Source organism: Schistocerca americana, chromosome 10 (genome assembly GCF_021461395.2).
Source record: "Schistocerca americana isolate TAMUIC-IGC-003095 chromosome 10, iqSchAmer2.1, whole genome shotgun sequence".
Classification (NCBI taxonomy): domain Eukaryota; kingdom Metazoa; phylum Arthropoda; class Insecta; order Orthoptera; family Acrididae; genus Schistocerca; species Schistocerca americana.
Window position 1 is genome coordinate 148,174,756 of NC_060128.1, and position 17,532 is coordinate 148,192,287.

A 17,532-nucleotide genomic window follows, 5' to 3' on the forward strand; every position below is an offset into this window, starting at 1 on the left:
GGAAGGGAAAATACAGTGAAAATCTGATGAAGCTTTGCACAGATGTGTTTGGCACTGTATCTAGTACGCCCGTCGATCGCATCATGTCGGCCTTTTCAGTTGTGAGCTCACAGTGAGAACCTAAATATAGCTAGAAATCAGCGTCTCCCGCCAAGTCTGAGGGCCTGGCGAAAGATTTCGCCTGAATCTATGCAATCCACATAACGTAACTGCCATGCGGTTCGTTCTACACGACAATTCTCGGCCGCAGTCGGCAGGGGCAATGAAGATACTCCTGCAGTGTTTTTGATGGGAAGTGTTTGATCACCATCAGTACAGCACGTAACTGGCTACCCCTGAGGTTCATGTCTGTTCGAATGAACCGCCGGCTATGAGGACAGTATTTTGACACAGACAACGAGCTTCAGTCCAGAGTAGAAAACTGTCGAAAAGCACTGGCGGCTGTCTTTTATAACGACGGAATTGAAAAGTTGGAACAACGTCACGACAAATGTCTAAGTCTGAGCGGCGACTGTGTAGAGATGTAGCTGGAAGGAGGAGGAATAAAATAGACTCCTGGAAATTGAAATAAGAACACCGTGAATTCATTGTCCCAGGAAGGGGAAACTTTATTGACACATTCCTGGGGTCAGATACATCACATGATCACACTGACTGAACCACAGGCACATAGACACAGGCAACAGAGCATGCACAATGTCGGCACTAGTACAGTGTATATCCACCTTTCGCAGCAATGCAGGCTGCTATTCTCCCATGGAGACGATCGTAGAGATGGTGGATGTAGTCCTGTGGAACGGCTTGCCATGCCATTTCCACCTGGCGCCTCAGTTGGACCAGCGTTCGTGCTGGACGTGCAGACCGCGTGAGACGACGCTTCATCCAGTCCCAAACATGCTCAATGGGGGACAGATCCGGAGATCTTGCTGGCCAGGGTAGTTGACTTACACCTTCTAGAGCACGTTGGGTGGCACGGGATACATGCGGACGTGCATTGTCCTGTTGGAACAGCAAGTTCCCTTGCCGGTCTAGGAATGGTAGAACGATGGGTTCGATGACGGTTTGGATGTACCGTGCACTATTCAGTGTCCCCTCGACGATCACCAGTGGTGTACGGCCAGTGTAGGAGATCGCTCCCCACACCATGATGCCGGGTGTTGGCCCTGTGTGCCTCGGTCGTATGCAGTCCTGATTGTGGCGCTCACCTGCACGGCGCCAAACACGCATACGACCATCATTGGCACCAAGGCAGAAGCGACTCTCATCGCTGAAGACGACACGTCTCCATTCGTCCCTCCATTCACGCCTGTCGCGACACCACTGGAGGCGGGCTGCACGATGTTGGGGCGTGAGCGGAAGACGGCCTAACGGTGTGCGGGACCGTAGCCCAGCTTCATGGAGACGGTTGCGAATGGTCCTCGCCGATACCCCAGGAGCAACAGTGTCCCTAATTTGCTGGGAAGTGGCGGTGCGGTCCCCTACGGCACTGCGTAGGATCCTACGGTCTTGGCGTGCATCCGTGCGTCGCTGCGGTCCGGTCCCAGGCACGTGCACCTTCCGCCGACCACTGGCGACAACATCGATGTACTGTGGAGACCTCACGCCCCACGTGTTGAGCAATTCGGCGGTACGTCCACCCGGCCTCCCGCATGCCCACTATACGCCCTCGCTCAAAGTCCGTCAACTGCACATACGGTTCACGTCCACGCTGTCGCGGCATGCTACCAGTGTTAAAGACTGCGATGGAGCTCCGTATGCCACGGCAAACTGGCTGACACTGACGGCGGCGGTGCACAAATGCTGCGCAGCTAGCGCCATTCGACGGCCAACACCGCGGTTCCTGGTGTGTCCGCTGTGCCGTGCGTGTGATCATTGCTTGTACAGCCCTCTCGCAGCGTCCGGAGCAAGTATGGTGGGTCTGACACACCGGTGTCAATGTGTTCTTTTTTCCATTTCCAGGAGTGTAGTTTTGCTTTTCACTGAGGTTTCCATTTCGCGACCTATCATTCATTACTTTCCGAATAGTCAGGACTGCACTGAGATTCAGAAAACTCGTTACTAATTTGCAATAGCAGCAAAAGTGCTAATTGTTTTAAAAAGTTTTTCGTTAATAATGCGCAGTTGATGGAATCGGGCCCGAAAAACTGATGGTCCATACGCTCGTCATGAAAGAGTCAACGTGGCTGTGGCGGCTGTTAGCTGTTGCGTATCCCAGCTTGGTGGAGGTGGAACGTGCTATGACGTGTTAGTCACTCCCGACTGCTCACTGGTCCGACCAGCGGGACCTACGAGATCGACGTGGGGGGATGTGCGACCATTACCACATGGCTGAGTGCCCGGACTGTTACGTCACAGCAACGAAATGATTCGATTGTACATTGACTCTGTAATGTTCGCAGTACAGGCATGACGTTCTCATTGTGTGCTTGCTCACACACTTCACAAAGACTTGATATACACTGAAGCGCCAAGAAACTGGTATAGGCATATGTATTCAAATACGGAGATACACTATGTGAGCAAAAGTATCCAGTCACCTGGCTGAAAATGGCTTAAAAGTTCGTGGCACCCTCCATCGGTACTGCTAGAATTTAATATGTTGTGGCCCCAGTCCAGTGAAATGGACGTAACAATTGCTCTCGAAGGACTGTTCTTACATTCGTCTGATTCATCCCCACGTTACGTGCAGTTGCACGAGTACTGATTGAAGGATCCCGCTCCACATGCTGCAAGACAGCTTCCTCAAATTGCAGCGTTCTTACCGTGCGACGGCGTCCCTGTCCAGGTAATCTGCTAAATGAGCCGGTCTCACGCAGGCGTTGGTACACAGCAGCAAAGTAGTATGATGCAGGATGCGGCGGTTAGGATATTGTTGTTGATAAACTCGCTGTGCTGCTCGTCCGTTGTGGTGCCCTACTTAGTATGCACCAACCATGTCAGTGTACTCACTCCAGGTGAATCGCTACATTAGTAAACAGAGACAATGCACTACTGCACTGGTGGACAGCAGTTGCCTACAACTGAAGATCGTAATACGGCCTCTGAAGAGCGTAATACGGCCTCCACCGGTTTAAATAATCCTCTCAGGAAAACTGACATTATGGAAAAATATTTGTTTTGATGTCCCCTACAACCTCCCAGAGTTTGTCGGTTTACATACTTTTCACCCTGTATAATTTATAATTCCCGGATCATCTACACTGCTGGCCACCGTAAATGCAACACCAAGAAAGACAAGAGGTAGCACAACAAAATTTATTTTGTAGATAACATGTTGACCAAGTATCAAATGATTGCGTTTACAGACGGCTGTGACATGTGGTTCCTGCCAGAATCAGTAGCCAGAGTAGCCGCCATTGTTGGAGATCACCGCTGCCACACGTCTCGGCATTGAGTCAAAGAGACGTTGGATGTGTTCCTGGGGTACAGCAGCCCAAGCAGCTTCCACACGTTGCCAAAGATCATCTGGTGTGGCAGCTGGGGATGTAATCTGGGTCACTCGTTGAGCAACCATGGACCACATGTTTTCTATCGGCGAAAGATCCGGAGAGCGAGCCGGCCAGGGAAGCAATTCAATCTGGTTATTGACGAAGAACCTTTGGACAATCCGTGCCACGTGTGGTCGCGCATTATCCTGTTGAAATATGGCTGTGGCCGAGCCCTGAAGGTAAGGAAGGACAACTGGCTCCAGCACCTCGGATATGTAGCGCCGGCTATTTAAAGTACCGGTAATGCATACTAGAGGCGTGCGAGAGTAATATCCAATACCGCCCCATACCATAATACCCGGTGCAAGACCAGTGTGGCGGTGCATAATGCAGCTGTCCAGCATCCTCTCTCCACGGTGTCTCCACACTCGAATCCGACCATCGTGGTGCTGCAGACAGAAGCGTGCCTCGTCAGTAAAGACAACGTCATTCCATTCTGCCGTCCACATCCGTCTGTCATCACACCATTGGCGACGGAGACGTCTGTGGTTCTGCGTCAATGGTAGACGAAGCAATGGACGTCTTGCGGACAGACCACTCTGCTGTAAACGGCGTCGAATGGTACGCGCAGACACTGGGTGATGCGTTACAGACGCAATGTGCTGTGCTATGGTTCGGGATGTCACTGAGCGATCCGTCACTGCCATGCGCACAATTTGCCTATCAGCACGTGCAGTGGTGCACCGAGGTGAATGCGATCGACCACGTCGGTCCGTCGTACCCTCCTGCATCCAACGGTCACATATCCGCATTACAGTTGTTTGGTTTCGTCCAACACGACTAGCGATTTCTCTGTATGATAATCCACAATCTCGGTAAGCCACTATCCTTCCTCTGTCGAACTCGGATACTTGATCAAACGAAGTTCGCTGTTGTCTACGAGGCATAACTGATCGTCTTGTGAAACAACCACAAGGTAAACACACGTGCCGAACGTACACTCGTCGAAATCGCCAAGCCTTAAATGGCGCTATGAGGTGGCGCCACAGGCGCGCGTGATGTGCGTCTGCGCTGAAATTCTAATCAGTTGCATATCTCATCGCTGCAAACCCATGGTGTAAATTTCACTGGATTCGGATCCTTCCTTCAGGGTGTTGCATTTACGGTGGCCAGCAGTGTAGAATACACTGATCAGCCAGAGCATAATGACTACCTACACTATGTGATCAAAAGTATCCAGAAACCTGGATGAAAAAGACATAAAATTTAGTCGCGCCTTCCATCGGTAATGCTGGAATTCAGTATGGTGTTGGCCCACCCTTAGCCTTGATGACAGCTTCCACTCTCGCAGGCATAGGTTCAATCAGGGGCTGGAAGTTTTCTTGGGGAATTGCAGCCCATTCTTCACGGAGTGCTGCACTGAGGAGAGGTATTGATGTCGGTCGGTGAGGCCTGGCACGAAGTCGGCGTTCCAAAACATCCCAAAGGATTCAGGTCAGGACTCTGTGCAGGCCAGTCCATTGCAGGTATGTTATCGTCGTGTAACTAGTCCGCCACAGGCCGTGCATTATGAACAGGTGCTCGATCGTGTTGAACGATGCCATCGCCATCCCCGATTTGCTCTTCAACACTGGGAATGTGCTTCAAACATCAATGTAGGCCTGTGCTGTGATAGTGGCACGCAAAACAACAAGGGGTGCAAGCCCCCGCCATGAAAAACACGACCACACCATGAAAACAACGGCTCTGAATTTTGGCACTAGACACGCTGGCAGATGACGTTCACCGGGCATTCGCCATACCCACACACTGCCATCTGATCGCCACATTGCGTACCGTGATTCGTTACTTCACACAACGTTTTAACCACTGTTCAGTCGTCCAATGTTTACGCTCCTTACGCCAAGCGAGGCGTCGTCTGGCATTTACCGGCGTGATGTGTGGGTTATGAGCAGCCGCTGGACCATGAAATCAAAGTTTTCTCACCTCCCACCCTACTGTCATAGTACTTGCAGTGGATGCTGATGCAGCTTAGATTTCCTGTGTGATGATCTGGATAGATGTGTGCCTATTGCACATGACGACCCTCTTCGACTGTCGGAGACCTTTGTCAGACAACAGACGAGCTCGGCCTGTGCGCTTTTGTGCTGTACGTGTCCCTTCACGTTTCCACTTCACTATCACATCGGAAGCAGTGGACAAAGGGATGTTTAAGAGTGTGGAAATCTAGCGCACAAATGTATGACACAAGTGATACCCAATCACCTGACCACATTCGAAGTCCGTGAGTTCCGCGGATCGCCCCATTCTGCCTTCTCACGATGTCTAATGACTCCTGAGGTCGCTGATATGGAGTACCTGGCGGTAGGTGGCAGCGCAATGCACCTAACATGAAAAAGTACATTTTTGTGGGTGTCCGGATACTTTTGATCACATAGTGTATGTAAGCAGCTAGAATACGGTGCTGCGGTCGGCAACGCTTATGTAAGACGACAAGTGTCTGACGCGGCTGTTAGATTGGTCACTGCTGCTAAAATTGCAAGTAATCAAGATTTAACTGAGTCGGCGCATGAGCGATGGGACAACCATCTCCGAATTAGCGATGAAGTGGGCTTTTCCCATACGACCACTTCACGAATATACCGCGAATATCAGGAATCCGGTAAAACGCCAAATCTCCGATATCGCCTCAGCCGGGAAAATATCCTGCAAGAACGGGACCAACGACGACTGAAGAGAATCGTTCGGCGTGACAGAAGTGCAACCCTTCAGCAAACTGCTGCAGATTTCAATACTGTGCCGTTGTGTCAGCGTGCAAATCATTCAACGAACATCATCGATATATGGAGCCGAAGGCCCACTTGTATACTCTGGACGACTGGGCCCGTCATACCGACACTGGGCTGTTAATGACTGGTTGGACTGGTTTGACGAGTCTCTTTTTCAAATTGTGTAGAGTGTATGGCTGAGTACGGGTTTGGAGACAATACCATGAATCCAAGTACCCTGCATGTCAGCAGGGGACTGTTCAAGCTTGTCGATGCTTCGTAATGGTGTGTGTGTGTGGGGGGGGGGGGGGGGGATGGGGGTACGGTTTAAGTGATACGGAACCCATGATACGTCTAGATACGACTCTGACATGTGACCCGTATATAAACATCCGGTCTGATCACCTACATCCATTGTGCATTCAGACTGATTGCTGCAATTCCAGCAGGACAACGCGACACCCTACACTCTTCTGAGTGTAAATAATTCCGCTGGCCACCGAACTCGCCAAACATGAACATTATGGAGCATTTCTTTGACGCCTTGCAACGTGCCGCTCAGAAGAAATCTCCACCCTCTCGTACCTCTTACGGATTTATGGGCAGCCCTGCAGAATTTATGGTCTCAATTCCGTCGAGCACTACTTCGGACGCTACTCAAGTCTATGCCACGTCATGTTGCGGCACTTCTGCGTGCTCGCGGGAGCCCTACACGATATTACCCAGGTGTACCAGTTTCTTTCGCTCTTCAGTGTAGTATGTACACCAGCGGTAAAAAGTTTTGATCGTAGATTTGTGCCTAAAACAGAAATTTCGTTTTGAATATTCTATCACATCTCCGTTTTGATAATAGAAGAAGTGATGACTGTGCGCCCATGTTGTGTATTTGACTGGTTGTTCACTTAGAGGGGAGCTGATGGGTATTCATAACAACACTGACGAGCCTTTTCTTAACGGCTAACGGCAGACGTAGACGAAAATGAATACTGAAATTTAAACAATGATATCTCCTATAATTGTACCGTCAAAATGTTGTAATCTGAGAATTTTATGTAGAACATAGTGCAAGACAGATTGTGCAGTTTTTGTTTGATAATGTTCATCCATGTTCATTTTATAAGGATATGAATTGTTAATTATCATTGTACATATAATGTACCTTGTCTCATAAACCAATAAAGCATAGAAGGTAAGACTTTACAGCTTACATTTACGCATAAAGGGCTGGTGAAACGTGTGCAACAGATTTTTGTGTCAGCTCACCGTTACGTTCAAATTAATTTTTCCGTTTTATGTTAACAGAGACAGCTCTGTTTTCTTCATCCAGTATATGTGAACTTTTCTCCTGACACAAAACGAAGAAAACTTGCAGCGTAGGATTATTCAGTAAGTAATTTTCAAGAATTGTCAAATTACAGGAAGTTAGCTTTTCTAGGTCCTGCGAACACGTGCATTATACCTCAAAAATCACTGTATGGCAATTCTGATTTGAAGTTCTTATTTCAATTTTTAAGAATACTGTCATATCTCCAGTCACTATTTATGTCCATATCTCATAATCTTCCTTCTGTTCCTTGTCTTCCTGGACTAATATCTCCCTCTGCTGCATTTGCCTAGCCAACTTTCGCATTTTTTCTTCTGCTGCCTGAGCTCTGTCGGGTCGTGCTTCATCGATGCTTCCGAGTATCTTCAGTCTGGATGCCTAATCTCTGCAGGAACTTAATACTAGATACATTCCCACCAAAAGCACTAGACAAATATCTTCACAGCATTTGCTGGCACATATACTGTTTTTGGACAATGCATCCATTTAAGGTGGTCGTAGTCCTCATTCGTATTTTGTGTTTTTCGATGTACACATATTTTTTCCGCTATCGAGGGTTGGTTAGGTATCTGAAAGTTAACTCTATATCATTTATAGCAACAAGTGCCAAACCATGCTTATGGGAGTATGACTTTCATTGGTTTCTGCCTGAAGATACTTCCACCCAGATGTGTGAAAGAGTAAGTGCCGAGCATTCTCTTCTGATGAAAGTGTGTGGGACCCACTGCACCCTGAAAAGGCAGACGTACTGGTTCCAAATGACGTCCCGATATACCTGACCTGTTACAGTTCCTCTGTCAAAGACATGCAGGCGTGTACATGCACCAATCATAACCCCATCCCACACCATCAAACTACGACCTCCATACAGGTCCCTTTCAAGGGCATTAAGGGGTTGGTATCTGGTATCTGGTTCCTGGTTCACGCCAGATGAAAACCCGGCGAGAATCACTGTTCAGACTATACCTGGACTCGTCCGTGAACATAACCTGGGACCACTGTTCCAATGACCATGTACTGTGTTCTTGACACCACCCTTTACGGGCCCTCCTGTGACCAGGGGTCAGTGGAAAGCACCTTGTAGGTCTCCAGGCGAATAAACCATGTCTGTTCGGTTGTCTGTAGACTGTGTGTCTGGAAACAACTGTTCAATGGCTGCGGTAAGGTCCCGAGCAAGGCTACCTGCAGTACTCCGTGGCCGTCTGCGGGCACTGATGGTGAGATATCGGTCTTCTTGTGGTGTTGTACACTGTGGACGTCCCGTACTGGACACATTTCGTTGACATATTTCCTGTCCTCTGGAATCGTTGCCATAATCTGGAGAACACACTTTGTGTCACACGGAGGGCCCGTGCTACGACCTGCTGTGTTTGACCAGCCTCCAGTCGCCGTGGTATACTACCCTTCATAATATCATCAATATGTGGTCTTTGAGCCATTTTCCACACACAGTCAGCATTAGCACGTCTGAAAACGTCTGCACACTTACTTGCTGCACTGTACTCTGACATGCACCAACACGCCTCTGCGTATGTGGACTGCTGCCAGCGCCACCGTGCGACGACCGCAGGTCAAATGCACCGCACGGTCATACCCCGAGGTGATTTAAACCTGCAGACCGCCCACCAGAGCGTTGTTTCTGTGTGTGTGTGTGTGTGGATTAGTTGAAGACAATATACCGGGTGTATCAAAAAAGGACTTTACAACTTTGAAAATTACTATAAATTAATTCATATTACCTACACAGGTGATTGCAGTGTCATTTTTTAGGAAATACCTCGAGTTATGTCATCAGGTCGTCCAACCATATCTGACGACATTGTTGAGCGAGTGGGACAACGTTTTGTCAACAGCCCTACGAAATCGACCCGGCGTGCATCTCGCGAACTGCAACTCCCACAAACGACTGTTTGGTGTGTGTTGAGAAACCGTTTGCATCTGAGACTGCTCAGATTGACGATGTTACAAGCAATAAGAGACATTGATAAAATTGCTCTCAAGAACTTCTGTGCGGATGTGTCAAATCGATTACGTAAGGATGAACATTTCTTGGACAAAATCATCTTTTCTGACGAGTCGACTTTTCAGTTAAGTGGCAAGGTTCACACACACAACTGCACAACTTGGGGCAGTAAAATCCACATCAAACACTGCAACATGCTCTTGATAGTCCTTAACTTAACGTTTTTTGTGCGTTGAGCAAGAACAAAGTGTATGGCCTCTATTATTCCGTGAGAGAACCTTCAACGTGGTAATTTGCCTGGATATGTTACAACAATTTTTGATATCACATATTATGAGGACGACGAGAAACGAAATGTTTACTTCATTCAAGGTGGTGCATCATCCCACTCCCTGGCTGACGTATAGAATTTTCTCAGTGATCGCTTTTCAGGTCAGTGGATTGGCCGTGATGCGTCAATTGCCTGGCCCCCACGTTTTCCAGCCCTGACACAACTCGATTTTTTTCTTATGGGACGATATCGGGTTTGTACCTCCTATTCCAGCTTGTCTACCTGAACTCAGAGCAAGAATTTACGCCGCCACTGAGCAAGTTACACCTGCAATGCTACAGCGAGTTGGGGAAGAAATTGAGTTTCGAGGTACGTGTGTAGGATAACCAACGGAAATCACATACATCTTTAGTTTAAGGCAAAAAACTTGATTTTTTTTCCCAATAAAATAACACTAAACCCAGCTCTATACCTGCTTTCTGAATTTTTAATACAATGACTGTGCCCCTTCGACCTCCCGCTAATGCGGCCAGCTGGAGGGTTATTTTGGGGGTCGGTGCCAGGGCACGGTGTTAGCGGGCAGTCTGGCTGCTGGCAGTCTGCAACGGTGGCTGCGGGAGGGGTAGGGGAGGGGAGGGAGGAAGCGCGAACGAGTTGAGGCGCGGCGTGGCCGCGATGTCATTACGGGGACAATCCTCGCGATCGGATTCCGATAGCCGGTGCGCCTGTCTGCCGGCCTCCCACAATGCACGGCTGCGCGCCGGGTTGCAGCATCGACAGGCGAACCAGTTCCCGCAGGCGAGCGGAACAGTGCATGTAGCAGCAGAAGCAGCGTAGCGAACATAAATCGGGACCGATCATTAAAGATAGTGAACCCAAACGACCTCACAATTTATAGTTATTAACTCACCAATAACCATTCCCATACGACAGACAGGAAAATAAGCAATTGAAGTCTTTAAATCAACCGGAGGAAAACAAATAAATCTTGCCATAACACATCCTGATCAACTCAAAGATAATCGAAAACAATTAAACCTTAGTCCCAGACAAGAAATATCGCCTATTACATGAAAAATACGATAACCGCCTAGCATTAATCGAACACCAGCACTAATTATTCTATCCGGAGCATGTGAGCCTCAGATAGTCAGAGATGAAAGAAAAGTATTGACATCGTAAGTAAAGAGCTGAAATTAAATAAGATGATCCTGTGACACCTACGTTCCTCCTGGTGTATACAATTTTCAAACAAGTAGCGGAATTCAGCCAGGTAATATTTACAGCGACCGCCGATATTTGTGCCTTGAAAATGGCGGGGTGTCCTCCCGCCGAAATATCGGCTGTCGCTGTACATATTACCTGGCTGAATTCCCATAAGTTGTTTGTAAAAGATGATCCCGAATCCAACAACAAAAGAAATAAGAGTATTATAAAAACGTGAACATTAAGTAGTTCTGCGTGATCAATGGCCTAAAGGTGAGAAAACAACTGAAGTGTAAAAAATTATATATACATCGGACTGAAGACATTCAGGTTGATAAATCCAACGAAAAGCTAAAAGTAATCTGGGAACTAGTGTCGCCTTAAAAAAATGTAAAGAGATAATAAACTGAATCTAGGAAATGAGAAACACATGGTAATGACTAAAATTAAAACGAAAACAAAAATAGGATAAATGGCGGAACCTTTGGCAGTCATTATTAAAGAACAAATCCAAAAACTGAATACTGAAACATCAAAGAATGAGCCAATCATAAAGCATAATTTGGTAAACAAAGAGGATTCAAGAAAAAAGTTATAAATTAATCTGTTAACATAAAGAAAAACAAAAAACTAAGATATAATGGTTATGAGAGAGAATTATAGAAACCAAATAGAAAGACCTAAAGCAATGTCACTAATAAGAATGGAAAGAGGAAACAAAAGTACTGCAATAAACCGTGTCACATACGCGCATGACTTTGCTGTACTTCCTGGAAATGTGACATCAGCTGTAGCACTAATTAATTTTTTAGAAGATATAGCCAGTAGAAACGGCTTGAATTTCTACAGAAAAACAACAAATTTTCAAGAAACAGTACAAGGCGCCGAAATGTCTGCAAAATGATATTGGCCAAACAGAGGAGGTTAAAAAACTTAAATATTTTCTGGAGATAAGCGAAGAAAATAGTTTGTACAAACAGAAGAAAGGATACACAAAATGGGAAAAGCACGTGCTATAACTAAAGCCTTTACAATGAAAAAAATCCTGTGCAAAAATGCAAAAATAAGTTATTACGATACACAAGTGACGTCACAGTATCTATATGCAATCGAATGTTTAGCTTTAAACTATAATTTAAATAAATAAGAAAATCTAGAAAGGCGAGTCGTTAGAAAAATATTAAGCCAACGAAATACTATGGAAGGTGGGGAAACTGTGAACGATGAAGTTCATCTGAACGTTGAAAACTTATCAAACGTAGTGAGGAAAAGAAGGCTGGCTGTATTTCTGGGAAATTTATACAGAAAACAGGACAGTAAATAACGTAGAAGAAATGGCGAATATTTTTGGATAAAAAAATCAACAAATTATTGGATCCTCGGGGTGTAAACGAGTACCAGAAAAAGAAGATAAAAGCTAGAGAAGCAACCGACAGATGTTTTAGCGTAATTATTGACTATGGAAGGATTCAGACGTAGAAACGTCAAAAGAAACTTGTGTGTAGTGGTCAGAAGACGGGAAGAGAAAGTAATAGTGAACAGAAAGAAAGGAAATCAACAACGAATAAGGAATTAAAACTGGCACGTGGTACTTGATTGACGCCGCTGGGAAAAATAAGAATTAATGTAATTAAAGAGAGAACAATATATTCGAAGCTCAACAGATCTCAATACGCACTGCGATACACTCGCCTGGCCATTCCGTAGAGTAGAAATATGTCTGTAGTGAGCATTGCATTCTGCGCAAGTTGTCAACATTAATCTGGGTGTAAGGACGACGTTCGTTATTTAACGCCATTTCACATTGGCCGTCCCGCCACGTCAAAACATTCTACAATCCATTTCAGATGGCGGCATTTACACATGTAGTCAACAGACCGTCACGTCAAGGTTTCTGGGGAAGAATGTATTGACAGTATCGTCGTCTAACATCAAAAGTTGTTATATTATCGCCACGCTCACTCTTGTAATATAGTTGATTTAGTGCATTTGTGCCTTCGTAGTCTCTATTTTACTCTTATGCTTTGTTCTTGCGGCAAATTGCATATGTTCCATAAGGACTTTAATTTTTTTCCAGCAAGTGTTCTTACACAAGCGAGATCACATATCTGAATTCGCAAAAATTGTTTGGGGTTTTCGATAACATAACAATGCATGTAAATAAGAACTTAAGTTTACGAAGTAACTTCCATTTCATTACATTTTAAGCGAATGGCCAGCTTTAATGGAGAAGAAAATCACATTTGCTTAAGAGGTTAGTATTTTCTAAGGAAAAAAAAATGGCTAAGGTAAACAGGCCCATTTATTACTTTACAGGAATTGTTCGATGTCTTTTTATGTATACGTATATTTTTTTCTAACAAATACATTTAGATTTTTCGGAATATTGTTTCACTTCTCACAATGTTACCAAACAAAATTGATCAAGAACACACGTTGAGAAGTTTCCTTTGGCCATTAATAAACTTTGTAGTTCCTCAATTCTGATACTAACCTCTCATTTTTAGTATCACGGATGGTTCCTCATAGCGTAACTGACCAGTACTGGGCTAAGCGAACTGACGTGAGATGACCTGATGAACAATGTGAATAACCGCTGACGTGACGGTACCATGACGTGATGCCCGTTCGTTTTGCTATTTAAAGCTAAGAGCCCACCTTATATCAGGTACCAAATTCATATCATCTACGAAAGGTCTCCATCTGTACGAGTGATATGAAATTCAAAATTTATGGAACGCATTACGGAAAAACGTGCGCTGTTCCAAGATCGCGTGATGACGATGGCAATGTATGTTGACAAAGCAAAATCTGTTCTGTGCATCTGAATGCTCTCTCCACTGGTATTTCTACTCTATGGTCCATTCAGAGATTACGGGAAATTGAAGTTACTGGCCGCAGCTTTACCATACTGGGATTCAGCAGTCAAGGAAGCTACGAAAATACAATCAGGAGACAACCTTCTCAAACGAGACGAGGCTTTCCAGCTTGCTAAATCATGGCAGCCCCCCATTTCATGTCGGCGCTCTTAAAAGAAATTTTGTACTAATTCTTCACTGCCTGGCGTTCCAACATAAGCCATTCATAATAACCAAATAAATACTTCATAGACACTGTGTAACTTCCCCTTTGAACAATTTATACAGGACTGACCTTAAACTGACACACAATATTTTGTTAGCGCAACGCAATCTGACTTTCAAAATTCCCTACAAAAGAATGGCCCTGACTAGCATTAAACTATACCTTTCACAAATCACTTACCTCACAAAAATCTTCGCTGCTCAAGCTACTGCAGTACAGCAAGCGCCACTACTGCCAGCTAAATAGAAGATTCAAACTACTGAAGGCACTAACTACTGATAGGGATAGTTAGCAAATGAAAGATATTAATAGAGAGCAAACAATGTATTTACCTTAATATCATCACAAGTCATAATATATATATCAGTTCATGACAAATTAGAAACCTCCGCCATCTCTCTCCCCACATCCACCACTGCTGGCGGCTCACCTCCAACTGCGCAACGCTACGCGCTGTTCACAGCCAGCTGCCTAACACTACAATGGCGAGTATTACAACAATGCAAAGCAGCCACAGACTGCACACAGCACAGCCAGTGATTTTCATATTGAGCGCTACGTAACGTTGCCAATAAGAAAACATAAACAGCCTACTTACAACTGTGCATTTGCTGATTCTGAACTTGTTTTGATTTACTCCCAACAGCGTAAAATTTTATCTATGACAGACGATGTTTCGTGCTCGTTTCAAGTAGTGCTATTTTTGATGCACGTAAAAACCTTGCAAGCGGCTTAGCTTGAGAGTGGCTGAAAGGTTGTCAATGTTGGTACAACATGCACTCCCGAAAAATGGTAGAACACTGTCAGTAATAATCTTCTGAATAACACACGTTGTCGTGTCGTGACATAGATGGAAAAGGGGAAAGAAGGGGTTACTGGTCACTCTGCGCTCGCGAGTCGTACAGAGCAGAAGGCAGAAGGACAATTCACAGTAAAGACATTTGATAGTTTTCTTCTATCTGAGCCAACACTGGTACAGACATTTACTAGAAATGCAGGTGGTGAGACTTGGTAGGGAACTCGTTGTGGAGACTCTCGGACAAAAAGGGTTTTGAAATAGTTGTTTGTTCCAGACGGGACCAACTAATACACTGGAGGCTAGTTCCAGGGTTAGAAACAGCACGAGTAACACTGTTACAACAGAAGCCAGTGCAGAAGTCCCAGGAGTGGATGCTAACCACAGTAGAAAACACTAGCAGCATCTTAAGTCAACAAGTAGGTTGCAAAACACAACATACTGAATGTGACACTGTTCACTGAGGCACTCCAAGTGAGAGAGCAAACTTATGCGGAGCTGGTCCGAGGCAGGAGTCGACGGACGCGGATTCGGCGTCCAGATCGTCTGACCGAGAACTCCGCCAAAATGCGGAATGTAGTGGTTTTAAGGGGCTCCGGAACGCCCAATGCTTGCAATGTTAAAATAACGCTTATAAATTACATCTTTCCTCACAAAGTATTTGAGGTAGGAAGTTGAACTTTTTACAGATTATTTATTGGAATATGGGCTACAACTTAACACAGGGATTTTTACAAAATTTTAGTTCAGTTATTAAAGATGATTTTTTTTTCAATTGTAATGAAAATTCACAATATTTATTTGCAATTTTTTATTTATATATTCAAAAATATACAGTTTTTTGGAAAAAGGCTGTGTTAAATTATGCAGAAGGTACTGTGTAACATTTACTGAAAGTTTGAAACAAATATGTTTCGAAAATCCTTAGAAAATATGTAATTAGTATGAGAAAATAAAAGTTTTGGGAATCGAGCGACAAAGATTGGATTAACTTTTTAGTGCATTCCAGGTCCATAGGATGGATTATCTTCATCCTCTGCAAACTCCTCCTCCAGCTTCCTCTTGTTCCTCCTCCTGTTCACTCTTGCTTGGATTTCTAGACTCTTTACAGCCCTGTCGGCAGCCCGAAGGCGTTCCTTGCCTAAAGCAAGCATCGCTCGTTGTTGTGTTCGTAGATTTTGCTACCATTTTCTTCAGTTGCAGTTACTGCAGCACTGTTCCAATAGGTGGTCATGTATGAACACTTATCACATTTCAGTTGTATTTCAGTAGCAAGTCCTACGTGCTTTATTATGGAGAGTTCCAGACCAACTTCACTACAATGAATACATCTTACACAGTTTGAAAAAATTCCTTTGAGAACCGACATATCAAATATTTCATTCACATCCGATTCGCCCATAAAACATTCATAGTTTTCACTCATTGAACCAAGCTTCTTCTGTGAAATATTTTCTTTCCCACTTTGACTGCTATGGGCAGGTGTACTTGAGAGGTTAGGTTCACTCACTTGGTTATCGTCTTTATTGTTTACAGTAATAACACATACCTTTGGCTTCCCAACATTTCTCCTTTTCTTAAAAGGCTTCAGAGGATTTATAATAACTTTACTTTTACTCATTATTATACTTCAACAAAACAGGGACTCAAGAAACAGAATTAATTACGAATATTTTCGAGATAACGACAGAGTAAATAAACATGAAACAATCGACAATCACACCAGCGATATATATTGAACCATCACAGGTTAGCCACAACACATACTTTATCTCACATCACTAAAATGTACCTGATGAACACGGACGTTAATAACAACACCATTTGACAGCAGTTTAACAGCGCCACAGTGGGTCACGCCCATGTAGAACACATTTCAAAAAAAATTTAAAAATAGTTGTAGTCTTCGGAACTGAATAAATTATATATCTATTAAAAGGTAATAGTCTGCAGATTCAGAAAACGCAAAAAAGTAAAAACTGAACTTTTCATGATTTTGAGCCTTTCCGGAGCCCCTTAAAGAGTCGCGTGGGGGCACTGTTTTTCCGACTTACAACCACGCAGCCGAACCCTCAGGTCTATTGCAGGTGCCCTCTAATCGCGGTTTAGTCAGGTCCCGTCTACTGCTCCTAAGGCGGAGGTGTTAGAGCAGTTGCACTAAGTCCGTATTTGGTTCAAATGGCTCTGAGCACTATGGGACTTAACTTCTGAGGTCATCAGTCCCATATAACTTAGAACTACTTAAACCTAACTAACCTAAGGACATCACACACATCCATGGCCGAGGCAGGATTCGAACGTGCGACCTTAGCGGTCGCGCGGTTCCAGACTGTAGCGCCTAGAACCGCTCGGCCACTCCGGCCGGCGCCCGAATTTGGTATCAACATAGGTCAGTTGAAAGCTAAACGTAACTGCTCTGCCAAATAAGGCTTGCAACATTATTGTTATACGTCATTTAGCCCCGCCCCTCGGGCTCTCCGGGGTAGGGACTGCTAGGTGAACAGTTTTTGGCGTTTTCGCTCTCTTTCTAACCTTGTGAGCCTATTGACGTTGCTGTTCTCAGGGCTGGTATCAAGTTGGCATTATACGCTAGTACGTGACTGTTCATTAGAAAGTTCTACGGTGGCAACCTACCACAGTGTCTAGACGACATATGAAGTTACATGTTAATTCTTTGAAGAGTAAGTAACGC

General features: G+C 44.9%; 1 protein-coding gene across 1 annotated transcript in view; it reads left to right on the forward strand.

Annotated features, from left to right (window-relative positions):
* The window catches only part of LOC124552712 (acetylcholine receptor subunit alpha-like), a 699,835-nt gene that overhangs the window by 50,436 nt on the left and 631,867 nt on the right, over positions 1–17,532 (forward strand). The gene's annotated exons all lie outside the window — the stretch shown is intronic.